Source organism: Macaca thibetana, chromosome 14 (genome assembly GCF_024542745.1).
Source record: "Macaca thibetana thibetana isolate TM-01 chromosome 14, ASM2454274v1, whole genome shotgun sequence".
In the NCBI taxonomy this organism is placed as follows: Eukaryota; Metazoa; Chordata; class Mammalia; order Primates; family Cercopithecidae; genus Macaca; species Macaca thibetana.
Window position 1 is genome coordinate 12,333,711 of NC_065591.1, and position 16,467 is coordinate 12,350,177.

Here is a 16,467-nt window from a genome sequence, read left to right on the forward strand (position 1 = left end):
TTTTTTTTTGGTATTTTTTCAGTAGAGACGGGTTTCACTATGTTGGCCAGGCTGGTCTCCAACTCTTGACCTCAACTGATCAGCCCGCCTCGGCCTCCCAAAGTGCTGGGATTACAGGCATGAGCCACTGTGCCTGGCCCTGAATCTCTTTTTATGCCTATGTAATTTTTTTTTTCTTTCAGAAGCAGGGTCTCACTATGTTGCCCAGGCTAGACTCAAACTCCTGGGCTCAAGCGATCTGCCTGCCTCAGCTTTCCAAAATGTTGGGATGACAGGCATGAGCCTCGGCGCCCAGTCCTGCATATGTAATTTTTTGTGTTTTGTTTGATTGTTTGTTTTGAGACAGAGTTTCGCTCTGTTGCCCAGGCTAGAGTGCAGTGGCGCGATCTTGACTCACTGAAACCTCTGCTTCCCAGGTTCCAGTGATTCTCCTGCCTCAGCCTCCCTAGTAGCTGGGACTACAGGCTCCCGCCATCATGCCCAGCTAATTTTTGTATTTTAGTAGAGACGGGATTTTACCGTGTTGGCCAAGCTGGTCTTGAACTGCTGACCTCAAGTAATCCACCCGCCTCAGCCTCCCAGAGTACTGGGATTACAGGTGTGAGCCACTGCACCTAGCCATATGCAATTTTTTAAATCAAAATGAGATCATGCTGTCCTTGTCAGTTATCTCAGCCTCTCCCTGTCAATACATCTCCATCTTATCTAATGCTCAGCCCACATTCAAATTCTCTCATTGCTCCCAAAATGTCCTGTATGCTGGCTCCTGAAAACGGGAGTGCAGTCAAGGACTCTGCAAAGCCTCTGGTTGGATGCCCTTAAGTCTCTTTTAGTCTGGCAAGTCCTTTTTTATGACAATGACATGTCATAAAACTGGACTAATAGTTTGCAAAATGCCTCACCTTCAGGGTTTATTGTGTTGTTTTTCTCTTGTTTCATTTATTCCTTAGTCTCCTGTATTTCTGGTAAACTAGCAATTATTGGACCCATGTTATTAGGCATTTTGGGTAAAAAGACACTGTGGGTGATGGTGGTATGCGACGCTGCGTGACACCAGAAGCACCCTCACATCAGGAGTGATACTGAGCTAGGGAGATGGTTTCCTACAGGACTGGATTGGAGGCCTTCCTGGCTGGAAGGCCCCTGTGAGCTCCTTGCTCTTATTTTACAGACATGGAAACGAAGGACCCGAGAGCAGCCTTCTGGAGCACAAGCCTTTGCAGTTTATAGAGGGTTTTCTTGAACCTGCAGGGGCTTCTCCACAGGCCCAAGATGCAGGAGTTTTGATTTCTTTTTTCTTTTCTTTTCTTTTCTTTTCTTTTCTTTTTTTTTTTTTTTTTTTGAGATGGAGTTTCGCTCTTGTTGCCCAGGCCGTAGTACAATGGTGCGATCTTGGCTCACAGAAACCTCCGCCTCCGGGGTTCAAGTGATTCTCCTGCCTCAGCCTCCTGAGTAGCTGGGATTACAAGCATACATCACCACACCCAGCTAATTGTGTATTTTTAGTAGAGGTGTTTCTCCATGTTGGTCAGGCTGGTCTCGAACACCCAATCTCAGGTGATCCGCCCACCTCGGCCTCCCAAAGTGTTGGGATTACAGGCGTGAGCCACTGCGCCTGGCCAAGGAGTTTTGATTTCTCCTTTTTTTTTTTTTTTTTTTTTTTTTTTTTTTTGAGACGGAGTCTCGCTCTGCCGCCCAGGCTGGAGTGCAATGGCCGGATCTCAGCTCACTGCAAGCTCCGCCTCCCGGGTTCACGCCATTCTCCTGCCTCAGCCTCCCGAGTAGCTGGGACTACAGGCACCCGCCACCTCGCCCGGCTAGTTTTTTGTATTTTTTAGTAGAGACGGGGTTTCACCGTGTCAGCCAGGATGGTCTCGATCTCCTGACCTCGTGATCTGCCCGTCTCGGCCTCCCAAAGTGCTGGGATTACAGGCTTGAGCCACCGTGCCCGGCCTTGATTTCTCTGTTAAGGAAACTGACACTCCTAGGCGTGAAGGGACCAGAGCTGGGACATGCTTTCCATTTCCCCTGTGCCAGGCCCCGGGCCTCTGCCTGACCTTCTGCATCAGGAGAGGCCTAGTGTATCTGGCTCTTGGGTGCTCAGGGCGTGCTGTGGCTCCAGGGAAGCCCAGCACCTGTCCTTGCCTTTCAGAGGGATGGGCCTTCACTCTGGGCCAGGGGCGGGGAGGGGACACAGCTGTCTGGGCCTCCGAATCTGCTGGCTCAGCAGGTCTCATGTTTCCCTCTGAGAGGGATGCAGCCTTTTTGCAGGCAGCAGAGGACACAGTGGGAGGCTCTGGGGCTCTGAAGGTGGCCCCGGCTTTGTCTGTCCTGCTGCTCCCTGGTTCTGCTTCTTGACTCGGGAGTACACTGAGTCTTAGAGAGCCTGGAAGGCAACTAGCCCTGGACACACAGCCAGATACGGCAGAGCTGGTTGTGCCCAAGCGATATGGCTTGACTTCACTCGCAACCCAGGGCAGCTTCCATTATGTACCAGCCCCGCAAACCAACCTGGGGGAGGTCCCCTCTGGCCAACCAGTCCCCAGTCCAGTTAGAAGCCAGGTGAAGTAAAGAGGGCACCGGGTGAACTCCAGTCACAACCCAGCCTGCCTTCCACCTAGCCAGGCCTGTTCATGCAGGCATTCATTGTCATTCATTGCTGCCCAATGTGGGCCAAGCTCCCACTAAATGTGGGAGATATATAGATAAAAAATTATTTAGATGGCCGGGCACAGTGGCTCACGTCTGTAATCCCAGCACTTTGGGAGGCTAAGGCGGGCAGATCACAAGGTCAGGAATTCAAGACCAGCCTGATCAACATGGTGAAACCCGTCTCTACTAAAGATACAAAAACTTAGCTGGGCGTGGTGGCAGGTGCCTGTAGTCCCAGCTACTCAGGAGGCTGAGGCAGGAGAATTGCTTGAACCTGGCAGGCGGAGGTTGCGGTGAATTGAGATCTCGCCACTGCACTCCAGGCTGGGCAACAGAGTGAGACTCCATCTCAAAAAAATAAATAAATAAATACATAAATAAAAAATAAAAATAAAATAAAAATAAAGATTTAGAATCAGATGGAATTGTTTTCATACTTGGCTCAGTGACTTATGTGTTGTGTGATGTTGGCCAAGTCATTTGACCTCTCCTAATCTCAATTCCATTATCCAAAAATAGTGATAAAACTCACTGGTTGGTTTGTTGAGAGAGGTAAATACATGTAGAGTACTTAATAACAGAAACTCATGCTTATATGATGCTTACTATGTGCCAGGCACTGTTCTATGTGTTACACAAAGATTTATTTAATTTGTACAACAGAGGTAGGTACTATTATTATCATTCTCATTTTACAGATTAGGATCCTGAGGCCCAGAGAAGTTAAGCAACCTATCCAAGTTCACACAGCATGTAAGTGGTGGAGCTGGGCTTCAAATTCGGCAGGTAGTCTGGTTTCAAAAGAAAGTAATGTTTGTGGGGCCAGGCATGGTGGCTCATGTCTGTAATCCCAGTGCTTTGGGAGGCTGAGGCAGGAGGATCACTTGAGGGCTGAAATTTGAGACCAGCCTGGGCAACACAGCAAGACTCTGTCTCTACAAAAAATTAAAAAATTAGCTAGGCTCGGTGGCACACACCTGTAATCCCAGCTAATTGGGGGACTGAGGTGGGAGGATCCCTTGAGCCCAGGAGCCCAAGGCTGCAATGAGCTACGTTCATATCCCTGCCCTCCAGCCTGGGAGACAGAGTGATGAGACCCTGTCTCAATTTTTTTTTCTTTGAAAATGGTGCTTGTATGTCCAGGCATGGAGGCTCATGCTTGTAATCTCAGCATTTGGGAGGCTGAGGCAGGTGGATTACTTAATGTTAGGAGTTCAAGACCAGCCTGGCCAACATGGCAAAACTCCGTCTCTACTAAAAATACAAAAATCAGCCAGGGCTGTGTGCAGTGGCTCACGCCTGTAACTCTACCATTTTGGGAGGTCAAGGCAGGTGGATCACCTGAGGTCAGGAGTTCAAGACCAGCCTGGCCAACGTGGTGAAACTTTGTCTCCACTAAAAATACAAAAATTAGCCAGGTGGTGGTGGCAGGTGCCTGCAATCCCAGCTACTTGGGAGGCTGAGGCAGGAGAATCGCTTGAACCCGGGAGGCAGAGGGTGCAGTAAGCCGAGATTGCACCACTGCACTCCAGCCTGGGCAACAGAGTGAGACTGCCTCAAAAAAAAAAAAAAAAAAAAAAAAAAAAGTAGCTTGTAATAGACTATGACCTGGCCATAACCCTTGGAAAGGCTAGATGCTATCACAGGTCCCAAAAGGGAAATGTTCTCTGTCCACTCACTCTCCTCTGTTGTGCTAGGCCCATTAAGTTCTCTGAGGTCAAAGGGCTGATATGTCTGTGCACAGCACAGTTTGAAAAGGCGTATTAGGTAACTAATGCTTTGATAATGCTGCACAGCACCCTCAAAGCTCAGTGGCTTAAATGAGCAATCATCTATTCTCAGGCCCACAGGCCTGTAACTTGGTCGGACTTAGCTGTGTGGCTCTGCTGCAGACAGTAGGTCCAGCTCAGCCCAGCTGCATGTCTTACCCTGGGGCCCAAAAATAGTCAAGGATCTCCAGAGAAACAGAACCGATAGCGTGTATGTGTATACAGATGAGGAGATTTATTACGAAAATTGGTTCACGTGATGATAGAGGCCAAGAAGTCCCGTGATCTGCCGTCTGCAAGCTGAGGACCAGGAAAGCCAGTCATATATATCATTCAGTATGAATCTGAAGGTCCAAGAGCCAGGAGCACATGGACATCCCAGCTCAAGAAGAGAGAGACAGACTTCTCCCTTCCTCTGCATTTCTGTTGTATTCAGGCACTTAATGAACTGGGTGCTGCCCACCTCTTTTGGCGAGAACAACCTTCTTCTTCTTCTTCTTTTTTTTTTTTTTTAAATGGAGTCTCACTCTGTCACCCAGGCTAGAGTGCAGTGGTGCGATCTTGGCTCACTGCAACCTTTGCCTCCCAGGTTCAAGCGATTATCCTGCATCAGCCTCCGGAGTAGCTGGGATTGCAGGTGTGCACCACCACACCCTGCTAATTTTTGTATTTTTAGTAGAGATGGGTTTTTGCCATGTTGGCCAGGCTAGTCTCCAACTCCTGACCTCAGGTGATCCACCTGCCTCAACCTCCCAAAGTGCTGTGGTTACAGGTATGAGCCACTGCGCCTGGCCTAAGAGCAACCTTCTTTACTCAGTCCATTGATTAAAATGCTATTCTTTTCCAGAAACACTCTCATGGACACGCCCAGAAATAATACCAACTATCTGGATACCCTTAGCCCAGTTAAGCTGATCCATAAAATTAACCATCACAGGGTCAGACTGAAGGGGCTGCAGCAGCCATCTGGGAGGTATTTATTCTTCCAGTGGCTACAGCAAAAGCACAAGGAACCAGGAAAGCTAGTTGCAGCTTCTGTTCACCTCTGAACAGCAAGTCCTGGCAAGTCACATGATCAAGCTCAAAATTGAGAAGAAGAGAGTACACTCCACCCACCAGGAGGCCATGGTTGGTGGATAAAATGCTGAACACCACTACGGGGTAATAAAGAATTGGGATCAAGAACTCAAACTTTCACAGAAAGGAAGGGCCCAGGGCTGGGCGACCCAGCCTGTGGCCAGATATCAGGCTGGGAAATCTCTAGAAGCCAAGGGAGGCTCCAAGCTTCTTCCAGTTTTGGAAGCTCCTGGTTTCTTTTTTTTGTTTTTTTTTTTTTTTTTTTTTTTTTTATGGAGTCTCATGCTCTCGCCCAGGTTGGAGTGTAATGGCACAATCTTGGCTCACGGCAACCTCCTCCTCCCAGGTTCAAGGGATTCTCTTGCCTCAGCCTCCTGAGTAGTTGGGACTACAGGTGCCCACCACCACACCCGGCTAATTTTTGTATTTTTTGTAGAGATGGGGTTTCACCATGTTGGCCAGGATGGTCTCAATCTTCTGACGTCGTGATCTGCCCACCTCGGCCTCCCAAAGTGCTGGGATTACAGGCGTGAGCCCCCGGCCAATCCTGGTTTTTAAAAAAAAATCAAGACATGCTAATACCGCTTACAATGATTGTGACATATTTTAGATGTTTACATTTAACAAATTAATGCTTTTAGCATACACACAAATTGCCAAGCAATATAATTATGCTATTCACAAGAAAAGTATAGGATTTATTCGAATTATTAATTGCCGGTACACTTCGGGCAGTGGGCCACAGGTATGAAGCTTCCCAATGAATGCTGTCATCAGTTGGGCCAGGTTCCCTGTCACTGAGCAGGCAACCTCCTTTGGAGACAATGCCCAAGGTCTAACCCTGAGGCACTCACTGCACATTAGAAATACCTGGGAAGGGCCAGGCGCGATGGTTCGGCCCATAATCCCAGCACTTTGGGAGGCCGAGACGGGCAGATCACCTGAGGTCAGGAGTTTGAGACCAGCCTGGTTAACATGGGAAACCCTGTCTCTACTAAAAATACAAAAATTAGCCGGGTGTGGTGGCAGGCGCCTGTAATTCCAGCTACTCAGGAGGCTCAGGCATGAGAATCGCTTGAACCAAGGAGGTGGAGGTTGCCGTGGACTGAGATCACGCCACTGCACTCCAGCCTGGGCGATAGAGCAAGACCCTGTCTTAAAAAAACAAAAGTCTGGGAAGTTTTTAAAAATGCTGAGGCCTGGGCTTCACCCACAAAGTTTCTGATTTGATAGGGCCAGGGTGGTTCCTAGGCATCAATATTTTTTCAAAAACTTCCTGTGAATTCTGATGGGCAGTCAGGGTTAAGAATTATTGGAGTCCAGGTGCAGTGGCTCACGCCTGTAATCCCAGCACTTTGGAAGGCCCACACAAGCGGATCACGAGGTCAGGAGATTTTGGCTAACACAGTGAAATCCCGTCTCTACTAAATATACAAAAAATTACCCAGGAGTGGTGGCGTGTGCCTGTAGTCCCAGCTACGCTGGAGGCTGAGGCAGGAGAATTGCTTGAACCCAGGAGGCGGAGGTTGCAGTGAGCCAAGATCGCACCACTGCACTCCAGCCTGGGTGACACAGCAAGCTCCGTCTTAAAAAAAAAAAAAGAATTATTGGATTATGGGATGGGCAGGTGTAAGCCAATTTTGGCTAATGAGATGAGACGTAAAGGGAGGCGGCTTACTTGCGGCTTTTGGGAAGGCCTCTTCCTCATTCTGGAAAGCAGGCCCTGGAAAGGTCAGTCTCTCTCCTGTTGGACAGGAATCGGAAGCATTCCGTCCGGCTGTTCCTGGTGGCCATCTCGCAGCCATGAGGGAAGCCTGCGTGAAAAAGAGTCAGAGAAACAGCCAGAGCTTTGATCCCACCATACTCAGCTGAGGCTTACTAACCTGCGGTTGTGTGAGCCAGTAGAATCTCCTCTTGCTTAAGCCAGTTTGGGTCTTGTTTCTGTTGCTTGCTCCTGCACACGTCTAATAACGAAAGCACTTGTGAGGATTGAGTGAGACATTGTGTGTGGAGTGCTCGGCACAGGGCCTGGCACTTGTGAGTGCCCCGTAAATGTTAGCTACAACTTGTCACCCCCACAGAGGGAGTGCACAGAGCAAAGGGAGTGCCCTGGCAAAGGTAGTCTGAGGCGTGCTGTGTCGCAGAACCTAGACCCATGGCCTGGGTTCTTGATACATTTCTTTTCTAGCGGGTACTTGATAAATTTCTGCCCAATGGGATGGATGCTTTGTGCTTTCATTTCCCTTTGCTCAGTGCACTGATCTCTGCCAGATGCAAAGAGGAAGTAATCTGATGATCTGATTATGGTAATATGGTCCCTTGTACCAGCAACTCTGAGGCTTAAGCCACAGGGGCAGATTTGTGTGAGTAAGAGGCTTACCACCCAAAGGGTGAAACAGCCAGGCAGACGGGGGAGCGGTTAATTAAACAAAGGCTTACTAAGTGCCTACTATGTGCTGGACATTGCACCAAAGCAGCTGAGGAAGCTCCAGGGTCTTTGCCCCCAACAGAAGGCTTGAGGAATCTTTGAGGAGGGGAGAAGCACCCTGTCCCTTACCCTGTGTCATCTTCCATATACCTCGGCTAATATAATGGAGGTCAACACCCCCAGAGGAAGTCCGAGGCTTCACCCCTGAGCTGAAGCACCGGACAGACAGACTGACAGACATAGCCGAGGTGTTGCAGGAACACACAGAGCTCACTGCCGTCCAGCAAGCCTTCTCCTCTCCCAAGGCCTCCCCATGCCTCTGTGATGTGGGGAACAGCGAAGGAAGGGCTACTCTTCCATGTACAGTGCTTTTTAAAAGAACGATGATTTTTGCACCAGGCAATACAGTCCCATGGTCCAAACATCAAAACAGGATGAAAAAGCAGGGACTGGGCCAGGCTTGGTGTCTCATGCCTGTAATCCCAGCACTTTGGGAGGCCAAGGCGGGTGGGTCATGAGGTCAGGAGATCGAGACCATCCTGGCTAACATGTTGAAACCCCGTCTCTACTAAAATACAAAAAAAAAAAAGCTAGGCGTCGTGGCACGTGCCCGTAGTCCCAGCTACTCCGGAGGCTGAGGCAGGGGAATTGCTTGAACCCAGGAGGCAGAGGTTGCAGTGAGCGGAGGCTGAGATCGCGCCAGTACACTCCAGCCTGGTGACATAGCGAGACTCCATCTCAATAAAAAAAAAAAAAAAAAAAAGCAGGGCCTGTGAAGTCTTGTTTCCATCCCGTCTTGTTCGCTTGTCTCCCGTCTCTAAGATGACCCCCTTTTCCATTCCTTGAAAGTCCCTGTCTTAGAGCTGCTGCTGTTGCGGTCTGCTCTGCACTGGTTGTTAAATATTTTGATTATCACCCTGACTTCCCGCGTCTCTGAGACAAAGAACAAGGACATGCAAAAATAGATTTTTTCTTGCCTCCTGCCATGGGCTGGATGTTTGTGTCTCCTCTGTTCCTCACATGCCTACGTTCCTATCCCCCAAATTCCTGTGGTGTGATCTCCACCCTCCGTGTGATGGTATTGGTAGGAGGGGACTCTGGGAGGTAAGTGGGTCATGGGAGTGTAGCCCTCATGAATGGGATCTGTGTCCTTATAAAAGGGACCCCAGAGAGCTCTCTGGTCCTCTTCCTGCCATGTGAGGACACAGTGGCAAGTTGGCAGTCTGCAACCCAGAAGGGGCCCTCACCAGACCCAACCATGCTGGCACATGGTCTTGAACTTTCAGCTTCCAGAACTTTGAGAACTACATTTCTATAGTTTCCAAGCCACCCAGTTGATAGTATTCTGTTATAGCATCTCAAACTGATGATGATAACGCCCTTCTTTCTCACACAGAAGTAACATTATAAACACACTGTTCTGTCTCTGGCCTTTTTTATTAAACTATCCCAGGGGTCCTTCCCTATCAGTATAAGAAGCTCTTTTGTTTTTGTTTGTTTGTTTGTTTGTTTTTCAGTTGAATAGTGTTCCTTCCATACTTTGTTTAATCAGACTCTGGTAAAATGCACACTTAATACTGTTTCCAATCTTTTTTTTTTTTTTTTTTTTTGAGACAAGTTCTCGCTGTGACACCCACCCAGGCTAAAGAAGTAGCACAATCATGGCTTGTTGCAACCTCGACCTCCCAGTCTCAAGCAATCCTCCCACCTCAGCCTCCCGAGTAGCTGGGACAACAGGCATGCGCCACCATGCCTGGCTAATTTTTTTTCATAGAGACGGGGCCTATGTTTCCCAGGTTGGTCTCGAACTCCTGGGCTCAAGCAATCCTTCTGCCTCAGCCTCCCAAAGTGCCTGCACCCGGCTCCAATCTTTTCTTTTTTTTTTGAAATGGAGTTTCACTCTTGTTGCCCAGGCTGCAGTGCAGTGGCACGATCTGGGCTCACTGTAGCGTCCGCCTCCCAGGTTCAAGTGATTCTCCTGCCTCAGCCTCCCAGGTAGCTGGGATTACAGGCACACACCACCAGGCCAGGCTAATTTTTGTATATCTAGTAGAGATGGGGTTTCGCCATGTTGGCCAGGCTGGTCTCAAACTCCTCACTTCAAGTGATCCACCCGCCTCGGCCTCCCAAAATGCTGGGATTACAAGCATGAGCCAACATGCCCGGCCTCCAGTCTTTCGTTATTAGAAGCCATGCTACTGTGAATTACCTGGTACATCATCCTTGCTCAGCTCTACCTATAAGAATAAAATGTAGACTCAGGACTGCTGACTCAGAGGGCAAATGCATTTACAACTTTGATAAATATTGCGGAATTGCCCTCCGTAGGGAATATAACACATTGAATTCCCACCGGCAACATACGAAGGTTTATTTTTCTTAAGGGAACCAAATAAAATACTTTTCTTATTGAAAACAAAAACATAGTCCTCATGGAGGACTGGGAAATACAATCACAGAGCAGAAAGTAAAAATTACTCAGAATCAGAATGTGTGGAGACCTCCCAGATTTGCAATCTGGCATATTTCCCTCAAGTCTTGATTCATACCCTGCATACTGTTCCAGAACCCGATTTATTCACTCCACCAATATTTTGTGAACAGCGTTGTCTCATGTCTGTAAATATTTTTTCATTATACCTTCAGAGCGACAACGGAACAGAGATATTAATTAAGCAATGGACCCGGGTTGAAATCTCGGCTCCAGTGCAATGTTGGGCAAATTATGTAAGTATTCCAGGCTTCAATTTCTTCTTTGTGAAATGAGGATCATAAAAGCACCTACCTGTAGAATTATTGTGAGAGTTGAGTGCATCAGAACACATGAAACGAGCAAACAAAGCTTGGCACAGTAAACACTATAAATGTGGCCGGGCGCGGTGGCCCACGCCTGTAATCCCAGCACTTTGGGAGGCCCAGGTAGGTAGATCACCTGAGATCAGGAGTTTGAGATCAGCCTGGCCAACATGGTGAAACCCCATCTCCACTAAAAATACAAAAATTCGCCAGGCGTAGTGGTGGGCGCCTGTAATCTCATATACTGTGGAGGCTGAGGCAGGAAAATCGCTTGAACCCGGGAGGCAGAGGTTGCAGTGAGCCAAGGTTGCACCATGCACTCCAGCCTGGGTAACAAGAGCAAGACTCCATCTAAACACACACACACACACACACACACACACACACACACACCCATCCACCCCCCCACACACACAATAAATGTTAGCCGATGCTGCATCATTTTTGACTGCCTGGTGTTTCCTTGGATGGACACGCCATAGTTTGTTGGATAAATTCCTTGTCGCTAGACATTTAGGTTATTTCTGTGTTTTCGGCACTACTTCGATGATGCAGCCTGGTGGATATAGCTTTATCCCGATCCCTTGTTTACCTCTGCTGAGGGAGGTGAGGGGACAAGTGTGGCCCGTCCCTCATGGCTGCTCAGGGTCTACCTTGATGTGCTCCTTTGGAACTCTCTGGAGTTGGTTTTCACACCCCTTTTCCTCTGGATTTTCCTTCCTTCCTGCAGGCTCGAGAGGCAGGGTCTGGGCTTTCTGGTGCCTCTCTCAGCCCTACCACCTGTGTCAACTGGGTCGCTTCTCTTGTCTAAGAGAAGGCCAGAGCCTTAAAGCCATCAGTCTACCAATGAATGGATTTTACACATGTGGTCCAGCCATACAATGGAATATTATTCAGCAGTAAACAGGAATGAAGTCCTGATGCATGCTATGACATGGATGAAGTTTGACAATATTATGCCAAGTGGAAGAATACAAAAGAGCAAAAATGAAACACAAAAAGACCAGATCTTGTAGGATTCCATTCATATGAAATGCCCGCAATAGGCGAATACGTAGAGATAGAAAGTAGGTTAGGGTTGCCAAGGGCTAGGTGTAGGAGAAATGGGCAGTGACTGCTCATCACTACAGGGTTGCTTTTTTTTTCTTTTTTTTCTTCTTCTTTTTTTTTTTTTTTTTGAGATGGCGCCCCATTCTGTCACCCAGGCTGGAGTACAGTGGCGTCATCTCAGCTTACTGCAACCTCCACCTCCCGGGTTCAAGAGATTCTCCTGCCTCAGCCTCCTGAGTAGCTGGGATTACAGGTGCGCGCCACCACGCCTGGCTAATTTTTTGTGTTTTTAGTAGAAATGGGGTTTCTCCATGTTAGCCAGGATGGTCTCAATCTCCTGACCTCGTGATCCACCAGCCTCGGTCTCCCAACGTGCTGGGATTACAGGCGTGAGCCACCGTGCCTGGCCACTACAGGGTTTCTTTATGGGGGGATGGAATGTTCTGGAATCTGATGGTAATGGTTGTACAACCTTGTGAATATACTAACCCCCCACTGAATTATTTACTTCCAAGGGGTCAATTTTATCTAATAAATAAATAGCAAAAGGCAACTGAGTAGACCTAGGGTTGGGGGGACATGAGGAGCCACCACTGGTTTGTCACCCAGCAGAATAAAGTTTAAAGTTTAATCTCTGTACTATGGCCTGCGAGGCCCTTTGCAAACCTTGCTGCTCATTAAAACCACCTGTGAAGCTTAAAAAAAATCTCAGTTTCCAGGATGCTCCCAGACCAAGTAAACTTAGTGAATCCAAAGGGCATCCAGGGCTGGGAGCTAGCCCCCGCATGGTCTTAAAACAACAACAAAACAAATAAAACTAAATATCTGGCCTGAATGGGGAGGACCCCAAGGCCCAGAGAGGTGAGTGCATTTGTTTAGTAAATCATGGGCGGCCCCATTGTTACTGGAAAGGGGTCCCGATCCAGACCCCAAGAAAGGCTTTTTGGGCCTCGTGCAAGAAAGAATTCGGGGTGAGTTCATACGGTAAAGTGAAGGCAAGTTTATTAAGAAAGTAAGCAAATAAAGTATGGTTACTCCATAGGCAGAGCAGTCCTGAGGGCTGCTGGTTAGCTATTTTTTTGGTTATTTCTTGCTTATATGCTAAACAAGGGTGGGTTATTCATGAGTTTTCCCGGAAAGGGGTGGGCAATTCCTGGAACTGAGGGTTCCTCCCACTTTTAGACCATATAGGGTAACTTCCTGACGTTGCCATGGCATTTGTAAACCGTGATGGCACTGGTGGGAGTGTCTTTTAGTATGCTAATGTATTATAATTAGCATATAGTGAGCAATGAGGATGACCAGAGGTCATTTTCGTCGCCATCTTGGTTTTGGTGGGAGTTGGCTGGCTTCTTTACTGCCTCTTGTTTTATCAGCAAGGTCTTTGTGACCTGTACCGTGTGCCGACCTAGCTCATCCTATGACTAAGAATGCCTCACCTCCTGGGAATGAAGCTCAGTGGGTCTCAGCCTCATTTTACACAGCCCCTATTCAAGATGGAGTTGCTCTGGTTCAAACTCCTCTGACACTGCTAGGCAGACTCATTGCTTTGTGCACCAAAGCTTGGGCTCTGGAACCACGTGGGCCTGGGTTCAAATTCCAAATCTATCACTTTAACCTAATTGCCTAAACCTCTCTGGGCATCAGCTTCCTCATCCAGGTGAATAGTACCTGCTCTTCAGGGATCAGATGAGGCACCACATGCAAAGGGCTTCTCCTAGTGTCTGGCACATCATGAACCTTGTTTTAAGCATTTTATTAGCAATTTCTACTGCTTGGAGGGGAGTAAGGGGGCATGACTCTGACCCAATTTACCTGCCCCCACCATCTTTTTGAGAGAGGGCCTCACTCTGTCACCCAGGCTGGAGTTCAGTGACAGGATCCTAGCTCACTGTAGCCTCAGAACTCCTGGGCTCAGGCAATTCTACCGCCTCAGCCTCCTACATGTGGGTGCCACTACACCCAGCTAATTTTTTAATTTTAATTTTTTGTAGAGATGGGGTCTCACTATGTTGCCCAGGCTGGTCTTGAACTCCTGGAATCAATCCATCCTCCTACCTTGGCCTCCCAAAGTGCTGGGATTGCAGGTATAAGCCACTGCACTTGGCTTCAATTTACTTGTCTTTTATACCTTCAATAATCATAAGAATTTTTGAGCTCTTGACTATTCCAGGTACTCTACAGGGTACCACCCCCATAAGGCCAACACGGGGAGCAAGGTATGGGAAAATGGGTGTCTTGCTCTAGGTCCCCCGATTGAACCCTGAGTTCTCTTCTATATGGATGTATACAGGGGTGGGAGGTAGGAATAGGGCGGCCCAGCCTCTGTAACTCTCCCGGTGGTAGCTTCTCTGGGGTGGGAATCACTTCCTTTCTTTGTCCATAACACCAAGCATAAACCCTGGCACCTTAAAAGGAGCTCAAGCAGCCGAGTGCGGTGGCTCATGCCTGTAATCCCAGCACTTTGGGAGGCCGAGGCGGGTGGATCACTTGAGGCCAGGAGTTTGAGACCAGCCTGGCCCAACGTGGCAAAAACCCGTCTCTACTAAAAATACAATAATTAGCCGGGCGTCGTGGGGCACATCTGTAATCCCAGCTACTCAGGAGACTGAGGCAGGAGAATCACTTGAACTCTGGAGGCAGAGGTTGTGTTGAGCTGAGACTGTGCCACTGCACTCCAGCCTGGGCGAGAGTGAGATCCTGTCTCAAAAAATAAAAATAAAATAAAAAGGAGCTCAAGCAATGTTTGCGGAGCTCTGCCAGGGCTGTAGAGCAGCTCCGCTGCTGGCGAGAGGTCACGCGGTGCAGCTGCAGTCCTCCGTGTGGCCACGAGGGGTCTCCACGCTCCACCGAATGGCTGGAGGGTCTCTCCTAAGGCTCCGCGGCAGGCCATGGCTAACCCGCAGCCCCTGGACACTGAGCACGAGGGTAACAGGGTGGGACGCCAGGCTCTGGCCTCCCGGGGTGCCATTCGTCCTCCCTGCTGTCCTCCTCTGGGGTCAGGTTACAGATCACCATGAGGTCCTGCCTCAGGCTGTCATAGCCTGTCAGGGGCTGGGGGCCTGCTTCATGAGGGCTGAACACCTACTGTGTGCTCCTTCTGCCTGCTCTGAGGCTGTTGTGGCCTGTCAGGGGCTGGTGGCTTCACACTGGCTGAATACCTACTGTGTGCTCCTTCTGCCTGCTCTGAGGCTGTCGTGGCCTGTCAGGGACTGGGGGCTTCACGCTGACTAAACACCTGCTGTGTGCTCCTCCTGCCTGCTCTGAGGCTGTCGTGGCCTTTAAGAGGCTGGGGGTGTGCTTCACTACTGTGTGCTTTTTCTGCCCGCTCCTTTTCTTTAAACCCCACTGCCACAACCGTGGAAGCAGGTGTTGTTTTATTTTCTTTTTTTTTCTTTCTTTCTTTTTTTTAAATAAGCCTTTATTTCCTTGTTTTGCAAATAAAGCTGGCTAAATTGGTTGCTTTTTGGTGATTAGTCGAAGAGACCAAATCCCATATCCTCATCCAACTCCTCCAACTCTTCCTTGGCTTCAACCTTAGCTGAGGCTGCAGCAGCAGCAGCAGCAGGAGCAGCCGTGGTGGCAGCGGCCACAGGGAGAGCAGCCACAAAGGCAGATGGATCAGCCAAGAAGGCCTTGACCTTTTCAGCAAGCAGGAAGGTGTCATCAGTCTCCACAGACAAGGCCAGGACTCCTTTGTACCCGTCGATGATAGAATGGGGCACTGATGCAACAGTTGGGTACCCGATCTGCAGACAAACACTGGCAATATTGCGGACACACTCCAGGAAGCAAGAATGTGGTTTCCTCTGTGATGTCAAGCACTTCAGGATTGCAGATACCGCCATTGTCAAACACCTGCTGGATGACCAGCCCAAAGGAGAAGGGGGAGATGTTGAGCATGATCAGCAGCTTAGCTTCACTGGCTCCCACTTTGTCTCCCGTCTTGATCAGCTGCACATCACTCAGGATTTCAATGGTGCCCCTGGAGATTTTAGTGGTGATACCTAAAGCCTGGAAAAAGGAGGTTTTCTCGGGCCCCAGACCAGTATTCTGGGCTGGCACAGTGACTTCACATGGGGTAATGGCACCAGCATGGGTGGCAGCTGGTACCTTACTGGCCAGTAGCATGTCCGTGATCTCAGTGAGGTCCTCCTCGGTGAACACAAAGCCCACATTCCCCTGGAAACGAGGCAGCAGTTTCTCCAGAGCTGGGCTGTTTTCCAGGTGCCCTCGGATGGCCTTGCACATCATGGCGTTCTTGCCCATCAGCACCACGGCCTTCCCACGGAGGGACATGTGGATCTGCTGCATCTGCTTGGAGCCCACATTGTCTGCTCCCACGACGAAACATTTCGGATAATCATCTAATAGTTGGATGATCTTAAGGAAGGGGTTGGGTTTCCAGGTTGCCCTGTCTTCCCTAGGCATCACGGCGGTGCGTCAGGGATTGCCACGCAGGGTTTAAAGACGATGTCGCCGGGCGCGGTGGCTCAAGCCTGTAATCCCAGCACTTTGGGAGGCCGAGACGGGCGGATCACGAGGTTGGGAGATCGAGACCATCCTGGCTAATATGGTGAAACCCTGTCTCTACTAAAAAAAAAACAAACTAGCCGGGCGAGGTGGCGGGCGCCTGTAGTCCCAGCTACTCGGGAGGCTGAGGCAGGAGAATGGCATGAACCCGGGAGGCGGAGC

At 49.2% G+C, this 16,467-nt stretch overlaps 1 pseudogene; it reads right to left on the reverse strand.

Moving 5' to 3' along the window:
• Nucleotides 1-15,147: 15,147 nt before the first annotated feature.
• LOC126935492 (60S acidic ribosomal protein P0-like) lies at nucleotides 15,148-16,244 on the reverse strand (annotated as a pseudogene).
• Between the last annotated feature and the right edge of the window lie 223 nt (nucleotides 16,245-16,467).